At 43.1% G+C, this 15,178-nt stretch overlaps 1 long non-coding RNA gene across 1 annotated transcript; it reads right to left on the bottom strand.

The window, feature by feature from the left end:
- Positions 1–6,097: 6,097 nt before the first annotated feature.
- On the bottom strand, positions 6,098–9,592 carry LOC116881898. The gene is made up of 3 exons (XR_004385518.1): positions 9,535–9,592; positions 7,979–8,072; positions 6,098–6,424 (listed from the first exon to the last, which is right to left on the bottom strand). It is a non-coding gene; the product is annotated as an uncharacterized LOC116881898 (long non-coding RNA).
- Between the last annotated feature and the right edge of the window lie 5,586 nt (positions 9,593–15,178).

The following is a 15,178-nucleotide window of genomic DNA, read 5'->3' as shown; positions in this document are numbered from 1 at the left end:
CCTTCCCTTGCCCAGTGGCCTCAGGCATGCATTTTTCTTTTTACTACAATTAACAGAGCAGGCCAACACATCAAAATCATAGAACCGGACACAAATTTATCAGTCATGCAAATTTAATGACAACCTTATTTCCTGGGAAACAAGTCACACAAAAATGGAAATCTGTCTGAAAGAGACATAACCGTGCCATGCTGTGATATGAGGAATGTACTGGTTGTCTATTGCTGTGTAACAAATTGCCCCCAAACTTGTGGAAAACAGAGAGAGAAGCAAGAGGAAGGAAACCAGATGTCTGGTCTGGTGGCGTGGGCTACAGTCTAGGAATGCTAATGCCTGAGATCCAAACAAACAACAAGGGAGGTCAGCACCCCGGCTGGGGAGAGGATGATGGCTCCCACACAAGTAATTTTTAGAGCTCTCTAGGGGACACACTCTGCTCCCAAGGTTGGGAAGTGTCGTTCCAGGGTGTGACTTGCTGATCTGAATTTATCTCAGTCACACTGCTGGTGGCGGGACTGTTGCTGTTAACATTTGTTGAGCATCAGCTGTGAATCAGGTTCTACGCTAGGAATTTTATATAGATTTCCTTACTCCTAGAGAGGCAGGAAATCAGTGTCATCACTATTTTATAGAGGAAGATAGACTAGATTTATTTAATCTGGCTGTCTTAAACAAAGCTTGTTTCCTACACAGGATCAAACGGTATGAAGTAAAGCCCCAAAGAGCAAGGACTATGGAAGATAATGCAGATAAAAGAGCTAGTTTGGTAGATTTCTTTTTCTCTTTTAAAAGATCTTATTTAGTTATTTGAGAAAGAGAGAGAGCAGGGAGGAGGGACAGAAGGAGAGGGAGAAGCAGGCCCCCCACTGACAGGAAGACTGATGTGTGGCTCGATTCCAGAATGACCTGAGACATGCATAATTGACAGAGTCGTCCAGGCACCCCTAGTTTGGTAAATTTCAACCTGAGCTCTAAATAGATTGAAAAATTTAAAGCATTGCTGGTGATATTTCTAAATTGCATACAGTCTGCTGTGAAATTTGGTCACAAAGAGAAACAACATGTTCTGGGCTATAGAGAGCAGGGTGTGGGGAAGGGGTTCAATCAGGTGCAACAGTGACTGGTACAGGACAAAGGAGGAGGAATGATCTGGTTCCCAAAGCTGGGGATTTAAATGTGGAGATCTCTCCCTGTCTGTGCTCCAGGGTGGCAGTGCAGAGGAACCTAGCCACACTAAGTGAATGGCATGATGGGAGCCATGGGAACGTGGTTCCTTGGCTCTGGTTAGCTCCTACTGGGTATTGAGTAACTTTGCGTGACAGGAGCAGGGAAGCTGGGGAGACAGATGAGGCCAGAGAGGAAGAGTTAAGATATGCAGATTTCAGAGACTGCGGAGGCCAGGAATGACTCTGTGGAGCATAACAGCTGGTGCTCTGGGGAGCAAATAGTCCATTTCAAGATGCGGAGAACTGGTGTCTGGTGGCCTAGGGTTGCTGTTGTCAGCAGTTACTAGAAAATGTTTCGAAGCAAATATGCTTATGCAAACACACCCATGCGTACTCATTCATTCCTAAATACAATCTGAGCTTTTTTTCCTACAAAGCCAAAATGCCTACAAAAGTGTTTCTGCGTTTTATTTACTTGGAGAGTAACACACTAGGTTTCCCTTCCTGCAAGAGCTGTGTGTTCCCCTTGGAACTTGGAATGCAGAGCAGGTGATCATGCTAGACCCGTGCTAGATTTTCCTTTTCTGAATGTTTGGTATCATCAGGCTTTACTTATAGGCAATTGTGTGGCCATGTCTCTCTTCATGTGGCTTCAAGACAATATCCCTCATGACCATTTCTTAACTCTGGTAATTCACAAAGTGGCTTGCACTACCCTGGGAAATGATGTGAGAAGGACTTCAAAAACCCCTGGTGGCTGAAGAATGGTTGAGGTTAGGAGCCAAAACAAACGGAAGGATGGCCATGGTGCCAGGCAGGAGATGAACATAAATGAAAGAAAACCAGCCACCAGATCAACCTCACATGTCCTGCACATTGCCTCAGAGGCTGTGGAATAGTGGCTCTGGCTTCCCCAACCAGTTCCCGAGCAGGAACTTCCTGCATCCTGAGGCTGCAAGGTGCTCTTCCCATCACAAAACAAGAGAATGTGAGGTCACTGTCAGAAATCTGAGCCTGGGGTGAGAGTCAGCTCCTACCTCTCTGATACTGAGCTTGAGAGCTAAGTATGCTTCGACTCCTGGGGAGTGCCCCTTGGCTACATCTTGTCACCTCCCATTGCCAAAGCCATTCTCAAGTAGCATAGGCCAGTTTGCGTGGTTGAAGAACCTGGCTCTGCAGTCAAGCTGTGGGACAGTCTAGGAGTCAAAGGTGAGGAAATGGGGGAGGGTATGCATTAAAGAGACAAAAAATATTTTGTTTTTTAAAAATTTTATTTATTTATTTATTTATTTATTTATTTTTTGGTGCTGGTGTCTGAAGCGGTACTGGGACTGTGGAGTCATTACCTGCAGGGGATGGAGAACTCTGCCAATCTGAAAACTTAACAGTCAGTAGTGAATGTAGCTCTGAATCAGCCACCTAGTGCTTCTCTTCTGTGTACATTGTTATAGGATCTATTTAGAAGAGAGAGCCCACGGGGATGTCATATGGGCTGGGTAACAAATAGGTTGAATACAGGAAACTCCCATTTTGTAGGTTAAAAGTTACAAAACGCTTTTGAGAGTGGCTCCCATTTTGATCATTTTTTGGGCCTGTAAAATGGCTGTTCTGGGAGGTTCTTATATTTTCTAGAATTTTATGCCTGGATCTATGCTAGGCACTGTGGAGGTACCAGAAATGTCAGAACCACCATTGTCTGTGGGAGTCAGCCTGCTATGACCCATGGGCCAAATCTGGCCCAAAGCCTGTTTCTGTAAAGTTTCACTGGGACCCAGTCAAGCCCCTTTGTGTACTTACTCTCTGGGACTGCTTCCATGCAACCAGAATTGTTTAGTTGAACAATGACTATACCATCTACAAAGCTTAAATAGTCACTGTCTACTCCGCTACAGAAAAGTTTGCTGACCCCTGTGTCACATAATGTGAGAGACAATGGTCAAACATAAACACTACGGTTTTTCATTGATAATCTAACACCTCTCCTTTTTCTGTTTTCCCTTTCATCATCATTCTTTTTCCTCCTCGAAATGTCTGAATTTCTAGTCTCCCCTTTCCTCAGTCTCCTTCACTGTTCTTGCTTGTTCCTTGTTTATTATTCCATGTCCCCATTCCTTCACGCTCTTCTCTGTTTATCCCCCCCTTCCCCTGCTTCTTCTCTATCCTAGTCCATCAACACCCATCTCTTACTTCTTCTTCCACTTCTTTCCCTTTTTCTTTTCATCAGTGCCTCCTCCTTGGAACATGTTGGCTCCATTGACTTAGGAGGGGTGGGATGGTTCTTCATCTTGCCATTCAGAGCAGCCTTCTCTTGTTTCAACACAGTCTTTTGTTGGTTTCCCTCTTCAGATCTGCCCAGCCTGTGGAGCGGGTCTGATATTTAGCTTGCGAGGAAAAGTAGCATGTCCGAATCAGTGACCATTTACGTTGTTTGGCTGTCTGCCCTGATTGGTCAGTGTTGAATATATATATATATTTTTAATTTATTTGACAGACAGAGATCACAAGTAGGCAGAGAGGCAAGCAGAGAGCAGAGGAAGCAGGCACTCTGCTGAATAGAGAGCCGGATGCGGGGCTTGATCCCAGGACCCTGAGACCATGACCTGAGCCGAAGGCAGAGGCTTTAACCCACTGAGCCACCCAGGCACCCCAGTGTTGAATATTTTGAAAATCATTCCTGCTATGAGATCATCTGCTTTAGCCAGCCAACCAGACAGCTCAAAGTTTAGAAATGCCGTGCAGATACCCTTCATTAGGAACTCTGTTAGTCCGTGTTTGTGGGCTTAGCCTCTGAAGTTTTATTGCTCTTGCTGTTTTTAATAGCATTGTGATATCCAGAAATTAAGTCCATTCAAAATTAGGTTGGGTCTGTGTGATGGTTGATGCCTTTCTTTCTACAAAGTAATGTTTTGAAACTAAGACACTTGTTGTCAAATGCTTCTCAGAAGCATACACCATTGGTTGCTAAAGACTATTATATAATAGCGTAGGGGGAAAAAAATCAGAACTGGGTGATTTGGAGTCATTTTTAAATAATTTTCAGAGATACACCAACCTTGTCATACCACTCATCATCAATGCGAGAATGACAAGTGGCCTCATATAACAGGGTTACCAATCACCAAACCAGCCCACAACTGAATTGAGGGAGAAAGTGCCCAGAACACGGCAACCTTGGACTTCACCTGGCTTTAGGGAATGCTGCTGAAACTATATTTCAGGGGCAAAAACTTGTTGCATTTGTGTAGAATTTGAATCTATTCACTTTAGCTACTTTTCATACCCTTTCAAAAGTTTTTTTTTTTTTTTAAAGATTTATTTATTTGACAGAGAGAGACACAGTGAAAGAGGGAACACAGCAGGGGGAGTGGAAGAGGGAGAAGCAGGTCTCCCACCGAGCAGGGAGCCTGATGTGGGGCTTGATCCCAGAACCCTGGAATTGCAACCTGAGCTGAAGGCAGACACTTAATGACTGAGCCACCCATGCGCCCCTCAAAAGTTATTTTTAAATACTTGCTCTCTTTTCTCAACACTATGGTAAGGATAGAAATTCTGATTTCTGTATTATACATTTTTGAAACTTTTGGGCAAACCACTTAATCATTGTATCTAATGGAACTCATAAACTTAATATGGGAAAAAAGAGAAAAGGATTCAGCCAAACAATGTATAATAGATATTTGGAGTTGATCCTGCAGCTTCTATATATTTTTTTTTTTTTCCCATTAGTCCTCATTTCAGTTTGGGGATCCATTTGTCTCGACAGAATCTGATTCAGAGGGTGGAGCATGTGACTTGGATCAGCATGTTTGACTCCTTGGTCATTGTCCTTCCTTGGTCATTGGTTCTAGGTGGACATGTGACTAAGCTGGTCCCACTAGTATAAATTTCAAGACCCCTGCTTGGAATTCTGCTCAGAATCAAGGCTTGTCAGTTATTCTAAGTGTCCCTTCTTTTCTTCCCTTCCTTTGTGTTCTCACCAACATTGTACACATCGAGGCCTTGATCTTGCTCCCTCCATCTCCCTACATTGTCTGCTCCCTTGAATCTGTCTTCCTCACTCTTGCTGGACTTATATCCCCAAAGAGACTTTTAAAACTTTACTGAATACCCCATTAATGGAAAAATAAAGTGAATATCACTCAGCCTGGTGTTCTGTGCAGTCCATTCATTGCAACCATTCTAGCTCTTTAACCTGGTTCAACTGAAACACAGGAATACAGAGACTTTCTTTCTTTCTTTTTTTTTTTTTTTTTTAGATTTTAATTATTTATTTGACACAGAGAGAGAGAGGGAGAGAGAGAGAGAGAGACTGAGAGCATGAACACAAGCAGGGGCAGTGGCAGAGGGAGAAGCAGGTCTTCTGCTGACCGTGGGATCATAACCTGAGCTGAAGGTAGATGCTTAACCAACTGAGCCACCCAGGTGCCCTAGAATGACTGGCTTTTTTGAGGATGAAAACTTTATGCATGGACTGTGTTCATAGTCCCTTCCAGGGGCTTTCTCAGGAGGCACTGAAATCTGAGAGCAAGTCTGTGGGTATTTATGCTGGTGAGTACCTCAGAGCTAATAGCCTCAGAGCTAACAACCCCAGGCCCTGTGAGCACCACCTTAATAAACTCTGCAGAATAGTGTGTCCTTGCAAAATTGTATCCCTCCCAGATGTTAAATAAACTTATTAAAGCAATATATATCTTGGCATGTGGTCAACTCTGAAATGATGGCCATTTTAAACGTTTGTGACTTGAACATAACCAAAACAGGTAGCAGTTCATGTTTAATTATTCTACCTCTTAGAACATGTGTTAGTATATACAATATATACTTTCTTGAGACACTCTGTAGTCAGAAGTCATGGAAAAAGTGTCTGTTGACTTACTGGAACCTGGGAATTAGTGCTGCATTGAGAGGAGAGAGTCTCTATTTGCTTTTTTAATAACGGAAACCCTGGCCCATGAAGGCCTGTGTGCTCCTAGAGAATGTGCTGAGCCCCAGCCTTGTTTTTCTCTTGCTTTCTGTGACAGAGTGCTCCTCCCCAAAAGCTTCTGCCAAGCCTTTATGCATGTTGAGTCAAAACATTCCGAATATGAGCTCATTGCATGTGAAAAAGGGCTTAAACAACAGCTCGATGTATGTAAGTAGGATGGACTTTTTCAGTCAGTGTTTCAATTAGAATTTCCTGAAGCTTGGACACCTGCGTGCAGTTCGTTCAATATTTCAGCATCCCCCCTCTGGGATGAAGTGCAGCCCTTGGCTTCCTGCTGTAGATTGAAAGAATGAATAAACATTCATTTGAAGGACTGTTTGGATAGCCTATTTATGGCTCTAGGTATTGTCTATCTCACTGGCTGATTTGGGGGCATACTTACGTATACAATGGCCCATTGTGCTGATTCCAAGTTCAAAATAAGAATTAACATTCATGAAAAACATCTCATCTACAGTTTTTATCTATTCTTTATTTTCATGGAGGAAGGGAGGTCAAGGAGTGAATTTGGATTGTTTAGGATGCAGGGTTAGGGAAAGCTAGGTGAGAATGTATGAAGAAGACAAAAATGGCTTGGGGAAGGAGAATGAGAGATGGATGGTGAGTGGATTAAAATGGAACTTGGTCTTCACTGTCTTGCCAAGTCTTATAGGGATGTCCGCCAACCTGGTACTCCCTATTCTCTCTGAGGATTGCTTAGCCCAGAACCTAGTGACCATACCAGCCAGAAGGTCGTCATGTAGTCACGTATTTGTGCTTGAATAACTGAATTTGATTTTTTTAAAGCTGCCCTAACCTGAATCCTTGACTTATTGGTGGTGAGATTGTGGAGAAGTATCCCAGGATATGACCCATCCTTCTAAGAATAGTGAAGAGGATGGATGAAAATCAGAGGAGGTGGTTCATTGACCACAAAGATTTATAAACCATGTTAAGTTCAATAGTAGATAATACATAGAGGAAAATGTCTTTCTTTGAATCATGCATGTTTATCAGTTTTATGTAGGTATTGATTGCCTTTGCCATATCAAAATGTTAGGCTTTTATGGGACTTTTCTTAAAAATGTCTCTTGGTCAAAGATGAAGAAGTTACTGAGTTGAATTTGGGGTAGAGTGGTCAGCCTAAGTTACTGAGTTGAATTTGGGATAGAGTGGTCAGTCCATGAGAAGGCAAACATGAACTCAGTGGAAAGTATTTTCACAGATGAAGAGGCTATGAAAATGTGAGACTCCTGATATATACTATGCCTTTCTTTTCTCTTTGCTTCTTTTTTCAGATGTCAAGTTTTCAAAGGACACACACACACACACACACACACACACACACACTTATCTTCTTTGATGACTCTAAATAAATGCTTATTACCAAGGGTAGAGGCAAGAAGCGTATCTCTCCTGTGTAACGTGGGATTCTCTCAGAAAACCCAAGGTGTCGGGCTCTTTGGGAGCCTAACATGGCTGGTGCCTTTCCAGATGAATGCTGGTGGGTAGGGTTTTCCCCCAGGTTATGAGACATGGCCTAGAGGGACTTTACATTTCCTGATGGTTATACCCAGCTCGGTATGGAATTGGAGTAGAATTGGAATCCATGTTCTAAGAGAAGAGGCTTTCCACATTGAGCTGGGTTTTCCAACTTCTTGGATCTCTTCTTCTCTTACAACTCACATTTGCAGCCCTCACTGACCTCAGAGACACTTGTCTTTTCATCTTTTCATCCAGCCCTAAGTCATCTAGCTGGATAAAATTTTGCTTTTTGGGGGAAGGGGTGGGGAGGGTCCTTTCCAAGTTAAACAAAGAGAAAGGAACAGTCAATGTGAGATGAACATACCTCTTCCTGCCTTGTTACATAGTTTTGTAAATCATAGTAAAACCCAACTCTGAATGACTGGAGGGTAGACCAAGTGAGTAGATGATCTGAAATACTGAGAATTATGAAAAGAAGGCAGGTTATTACTAACATGTATAAATAGGGACATGAACTAGTGGCTAAAGAAGTGTCCTGGGCACCGCCAGGTTGAGGGTGTGCTGGCTGCTTTAACGAATTGAGAAATGCCATGCTTCTTGATGGTAAGCAAATACTTACTGTTGAAATATTTGGAAACAGCTTATGCTCCTGAGTATCTTAGACTTCCTCCTATTTCCCTTGCTGCTGCTGACAGTAAGAATATGTTATAAAACCTTTTGCTGGTATAAACCTTAGACAACTTTGTACCCTGCCAATGATGAGCACATCATCAACAACCAGATTAATCAGCCTTTAGCATGGAGTTTGTATTGGGAAGTTGCTTGGACTCCACTGAGGAATGCTTAAGAGAAGGAGCAACGTGGAGTTGAGCCATTCAACTCAACATTTGTTGAGTCTCTCTCTGTCCTGCCCAGTCAGTTCTTGATGTGGTAAACTAGGGTCATCTGAGTTAGAGCAGCTAAAAACAAAAATAAACAGCACCAACACATTCTCTGAACCACACTGGAGCCCCAGACACGTCTTTAACTACTCACATCGCTCAGCCAAAAGGCCAGCAGGGGGTAAAACACAGATTTGAGTTTCACTTCCTCTCCCTTATTCTCCACTAACTCTGGGGGTTAGGGACTAGACAGTAGGAGGTGGAAAGAAGAGAAACAAAATCTGAATAACCACAAAAGCAAATGGCTTTGGGGTGAATTCTAAAGCAGACCACAGGAAAAGGAAATCACTAAATATTTGGGTTTTATCTCTCTCTGTGTGTGTGTGTGTGTGTGTGTGTGTGAGAGAGAGAGAGAGAGAGAGAACTTTTATTTGAGTCCCACTTCTCTTTAAAATACCATCTAGTCTCCCTTTGCATGTATCTCTCTGCTCCTAATTTCCTCCACATCTTGAACGGGCCTTGTGTTCATCTCTGAACATTATTTTCTTTTGAAGTTCGTGCTTCTTCCTCAACTTAGCTAAAATAGTGACCATTTATGAATTTCTTTATATTCTCCACTCTGGCTTCAAGTTTTCTACCAGTGTTTGAGAAGTCAGTCATAACTTATAATTTCTGAATTCCATTTTTTTCTTCTCCAGTTTCTTATAATGCAATATTTGATCTATTTTTCTAATTTCTAATTGTTCTTTTTCTCTGTGTTCCCAGAGGCTTTAGTTTTGATTCTCCCTTTCTGAAAAGTCCTCTGACCCAAAGGCTGTGTTACATTTGTATGAAACCAATGAAGTAAGGGAACAGAGGGCAAAGCGCCATTCAACATGGGGACAGTTTTGGGGGGAGGGCAAGAGACCCTGACTCATCCACAGCACGTCGACATCTGGCACAAATCCAGAGACTGTCTGGTGTAATCAGTTTTCAGCATGAAGTGCTCAAGGATAGGGAAAATCAGGGAGGTAAGATCTTCCCACCAGCCTCCTCCTACCTCATCTTGCTTCACTCCCTCACTGTTCAAGGGCTCTGCAGGTTCTGATGGGCACAGCTATCATTCTGTTTTGAGAATGCTACAAAAGACCCAGGTCCCCTTGGTAACCTTGGTATCAGAATCAAGGCTATTGCCCCGATAGGTTCCTGCTTTCCTGGGAACTACCTCTGGAGCTGGGAGTCTGTGCTGGTGCCAGTGGGTGACTTGGTGGGTGCTAGGGCCCCAATCTCTAACGGCTTTTCTTAGAACCACTTGCAACAAGTGTGTAGCAAAGCATGTCATCAAAATTATCATATGAATAAACACATAAAATAGTTGGCAAAACATCTGATTAAAACTATTATATAAAACAACATTTGAGGGGCACGTGGGTGGCTCAGTGGGTTAAAGCCTCTGCCTTCGGCTCAGGTCGTGATCCCAGGGTCCTGGGATCGAGCCCTGCATTGAGCTCTCTGCTCCATGGGGAGCCTGCCTCTACCTCTCTCTCTGCCTGCCTCTCTGCCTACTTGTGATCTCTGTCTGTCAAATAAATAAATAAAATCTTAAAAAAAAAATAAAACAACATTTGAAAAATAATTGGCAAAGCTTGCTTTGAAAATGCATTCCACCATAATTTATAGAAGGAAGACACTAAGAAAGTGCTGTACTTTGCCACTGCAAAAATGGATTGTTTAAAGGTGAAAATATCCTAGATTTTGAGTCTATTATTCTAAGAAACCCTCTAGGTAGATTTGTAGTCGCTGGTAATCAGCTGGTGAGCCGGGCAGCTAGTGATCACTTCCATTATGTAAGCTCAGCTCCAGCCCATTCTCCTAGTAGTTGGCCACCTCCCGAACCCCGTCTCCATCATCTCCCCAGCTCCTCTTATGGAACAATTCCAGAGCTTCCACTGGCTGCCAGTGAGGAGTGCAGGTGCAGGGATCATGACTGTGGCAGCATGTAGGGCAGAAAAAGACTCCATGATGGATGAGTTTGAAAACTCAGGAGTCCACTTTGATTTCTACTCATGTTGTTGCTATTGACTGACATTTATTTGCTATTTTGCATATGCCGAGAACTTCATATACTTTAATTGTAGTCCTTCCAACAACCTTGAATGGAAGATTTTTTTTTCTTTCCATTTTCTTGAACTAAACCCATTGGTTAGACAAATTAGAACACATTTAATGTGGCTCAGCTAGCCAAAGGCAAAGACCCCATGAAGACATCTGACTGTAGACCTGACCCTCTTTACTTGCACCCATGTCTCTGCAAGGATCATGGACTGACCTGTGGTATATAAAAACCCCAGCCGTGGGGAGATGGCTTTTGGCAAACTGTAGCCTGATTTTATTTACAATTCCATTTGATTATTTAGATAAACTCATTTCCCTTTGCAGGCACAAAAGGCCATCTGTGCAGCCCCAAACAACATTGTAAGCTCCTATCCAATTTCCTGTCTGCATATCTTTTTAGAGTAATTATGGCTCATCTCTCTAGGTTTCCATTGATATCTGTTTTGTTGATTTTCCTCCAGATGCATTGGGGGCTTATGTCCAAATTAAATATCATTTATTTCCTGCTTCTTATTTTTAAGTTTCCTTTGCCCTTTACTCTCTATGGGGTTTGTGTTATATTCCCATCGGTATCTTACAAATCTTGGAAGCAGGCTATAAACTACACATCCATGTCATGCGACAATAAGCACAAGACATTTGGTTTTCCCTAATCTTGAGCTCCTCAAGGTTGGACCTTGACCATAAGTAATGCTTGGCATCAACCACCAAAGACCACATCTGCCTTTCAACTTGAACACCCAGTTCACCTCCTCATCCACACCAGCCCCTCAGGCCATTAGGCAGGGCGTGATTTTCTCTAGCTCATAAATAAAAGTCAAGGCCAGCCAGATTGCAAGGCTTGCCCAGGCTTATGCAAGGATAGAACCATGAACAGGACTGAAAGCTTTTATGTCATGGCTGTAAAAGATTAAAACCATTCATGCTCCACATGCATTGGATGCAAAAATAATTGACAAGTATTTATTAAATTGCTCTTTATTTTTTGGCATAAAGAACAACTTTCAGGTTTCTATCTTAAGTGAGCTTTGCTCACCTTGGAGCAGCTTTGGGCGAAATGCTGACATCAATCAAGTGTGTTTTCAGCTTTGGGTATTCCACTTTGAGCTCCTTATCTGGAGTTTGGTTCCCACCACTCTATTCCTCTGGTGGGCTCAGAGTCTCCCTAGGTTACTCTTGTCCTCTCCCTGCCAACTCCACCTTCTGGGTCTCGGCTTTGAAGCTCTGGCCTCTTGGTGCTTCTCAAATCACAGCCTAATAATGAGGTCCTTTGCCCTTCGAGTCAAAGGTCCAGCTTTTGCTGGATTCTCAGTCTGGGACATCTAAGCTCAAAGTTCCCTTAGCTTTTCATTCCTAAATTTTTAAGATCTGCAAGAATGTGCTTGAGAGATTAGACTTTGATTTAGAGCCACATGAAGAGGTAAGTGACCGATGTCGTATCTGCTCCTGTGCTGGCTTTAACGAGCATGAGAAAGAAGGGCGAGGGGATGAGAATCCGATGGGCCTGGTGCAGAACGGGAGCCCTGAGAGAGTGGACAAGGCACATGGGAGGCAGCCTGGGAATGTACATTTCGAAACCAGTGGCAATGAGTGGGTTTCAAAATGCTGCTGACTTCACAAGTGCACTGACCCTTCTGTGGGTCGCTGCTTCTCACACTGATTGCTTCTCTCCAGAATTCTTGTTTAAAAAAAAAATCCATTTAATTATTCATTGCTGGAGAGAGTATAGAGAAATAGATGGTAGATATTAGTGCATCCCTTTGAAAAAAATTGTACTTTTGGCCAAGAGTCATAACAATGTTTATGCCCTTTGAATCCATAATCCTTTTTCCAGGAATCTAGCCTCAGAAAAGAATCCCACATTTAACCTGCAAGCCTGCTCCACAGTAGGGTGGGGGTAGGGTGCAAATACCCATTTTCTAGTTGGTTACTTGAATTTCCAATGCTCATTAGCAGGAAGTTGAGTCTTTACTTTTTGAGACTTCCCATCACCCCCTTTATTGGTCAAGAACACTAGGTGCTTTATTCAATCCAAAGAGAGTCAGAGAAGAAGGGAATCGGAGTAGTCCACAGCAGAACCTCCAGGCTCAGTTATTGTTGCTTCTGTTATTAGCACCTGTTCTACTTTTGAAAACGGTCCAGGGCATCCATGTCCAGGGTCATACTGAGGTCCCTATGAGCACCAGCACTTGCCACAGGAGCTCTTTGAAACATAATCACGTGCCTCAGTGCTGCTTATTAATATCTCCACATTTTGGCTCTTAAGGTTCCAGCTCAGATACCTATGTTGTCATGTTCATTCATCCTTCCCAGAACAACAGCATCCTTCCCAGGACGGAGTGGCAGGGTCCAGAGGTGTTTTGACATCAGCCACGTGATGAGTCCAGGAATCCACCATGTTACATCTGGACCACTAGCCTGAGTCTCCCTTTCCTCTTGGCCTTTGCCTCAAAGGTCTCATTGTCTTTCCTGGCCATAGGACCTTGGGAGGTCACACCAGTTCCCCCCTCTTGGTTTCTCTGGTTTTGAATTGTGGGGAGTAGGTTTTAGATATTAGTTTTTCTCTGCTAAGGCAATCACTGAGTAGTGATCTTCTATTGAAAAAAATATTAGCTTTTTTCTCTCTCTCTTCTTTTAGAGTGAGAGAGAAAGAGTACGGGTTGAGGGTGAGGTGGGAGGGGCAGAGGGAGACAGAGAGAGAGAGAGAATCTCAACATGGTACTTGATCTCACGACCCTGAGACCATGACTGGAGCTGAAAGCAGGAGTTGGATGCTTAACCAACTGAGCCACCCAGGTGCTCTTCAGCTTCTCTATTTTAAAACCAAAAATAAAACCCTTATATGAGCATGCAGATATTCACTGAACAACTGTTTATAAAAGTCAAATATGAGAAGAACTGAAGATATAGCATTGGGAAAGTAGGATAGGTCCACTCAGTGAGACAATGTGCAGCTATTAAAATTCCGATTATGAGATTATGAGAAAACATGGGTGTTTCCCTCCTATTTTCAAACTTTCTTTTGATTTGTCAAATTGAAAGGAATAAAAGACTCTTAGAATTAACTGTGGACATGAAGCTGTTGCTGACAGGACTTGCTAATGATTTGCTTGGGAAAGTGAGGGACAGAGGACTTTAAGATGACTTTCAAATGTTTGCCTTTAATATGAGGGTGCGTATTTGTGTTGTTTACTGAGATGGGGAGGCAAAACTGGGGCAGGGAAGAGCTTTTTCTGTCTATACTGAATTTGAGATGCCTCTTAGACATTCCTGGGGATGCAGAGCAGACAGTGGGATGAGGGACCTGAGTTGGGGGAGAGGTCACTGGTATCAAGGGGAGATATTTTACACTTGAATAGTATCAGTATGTAGAAAAACATGAGATCAGATGAGCTCACTTAGAGAGAGGGGAGAGAAGGACAGGATAAAAAGATCTAGACAGTCTCCAGTCGTTCCAACATTTGGAGACCAGACAGAAAGGGAAGCCAACAAAAAGTCAGAGACAATGCAGCTGGTTAGGTAGAAGGAAAAGTGAAGTGGCATCATAGAAACTGGGAGAGAAGAAGACTTTACCGAGGGAGTGGTTGATTGCATCGAAGGCAACTGAGAAGTCAGTAAGATGAAGACACAGAGGTAACTTTTGAATTGGCAAAGGAGGTTGCTCATGACCTTGAGATCAGCAGATTCAGTGGCATAGAGAGGAGGAAGGTCTGCTGGGTTTGGTTGAGCTAAAACTAAGAGCTGAGGAAGTGAAGCTGGGACTGTAATTCTTTCAGGAAGTTGCGCTGTGGAAGAGCTAAGGAATGAGATGTGCCTGGAGGGAGAAATGACTGCTCGTGGAAATGATCCAGGAGAGTGGGAGAAACTGATCATGTAGGGAAGAGAGAGGTTAATTGCGGGAAGGATGAGAGAATGGTATGCAGAGCCCTACCAGAGAAATCGGCCTTTAATGGAGTGGGCATGTGCACAGACTCCTTGGCACAGTACCTGGTACAGATAATAAATATTCAGTGAGTACTTGCCCATGGTTTATTACAAGTGTCTGGGTGGAGTACCAAGGGGAATAATTATTGGCTGGCCCAACTCTTTGCTCCAAAGTCAGGCCATGAATGATTACCTCCACAATTGATACGGCCCTGCCAAAGAAGAACATGATGAAAAAGCAGAGTGGCCCATTCTTCTCTCCTACAGCCCTGCTTGGACAGGGTGGACCCTGCATGAGGGGCATTCCTGTGTGCTTGAAAAATGGAAAGATCCTAGTAACTGAAGAATAACTGGTATGACTCTCTTTTAACTGAGTCTATCATTTTCTTTTTCACTGGGTTGTGTTTGCCTATTAACAATGCTCTTCAGTGTTCCTGAGAGCAGCAGCTGGGGCCCCGGGGACTCTGAAGAAAACCAAACCACAATCTCAAAATCTCTCTTATTGCACAATCAAAATGTGAACCACTGTAACTGCTGAGACACAAACCGTGAAGTGGTCATTTCACTGGCTCCTGCAGAGAAAACCTTCTAACCAATCTGTGTAGCAACCAAAGAGACCCCCAAGTAATATCTGTTATTCCAGAAATTACTGTATTTAAGCCAGG

The sequence above is a fragment of the Lontra canadensis genome, unplaced genomic scaffold (genome assembly GCF_010015895.1).
Source record: "Lontra canadensis isolate GAN:19392208 unplaced genomic scaffold, GSC_riverotter_1.0 scaffold78, whole genome shotgun sequence".
NCBI lineage: Eukaryota > Metazoa > Chordata > Mammalia > Carnivora > Mustelidae > Lontra > Lontra canadensis.
This window is presented reverse-complemented; position numbering and strand designations above follow the sequence as displayed.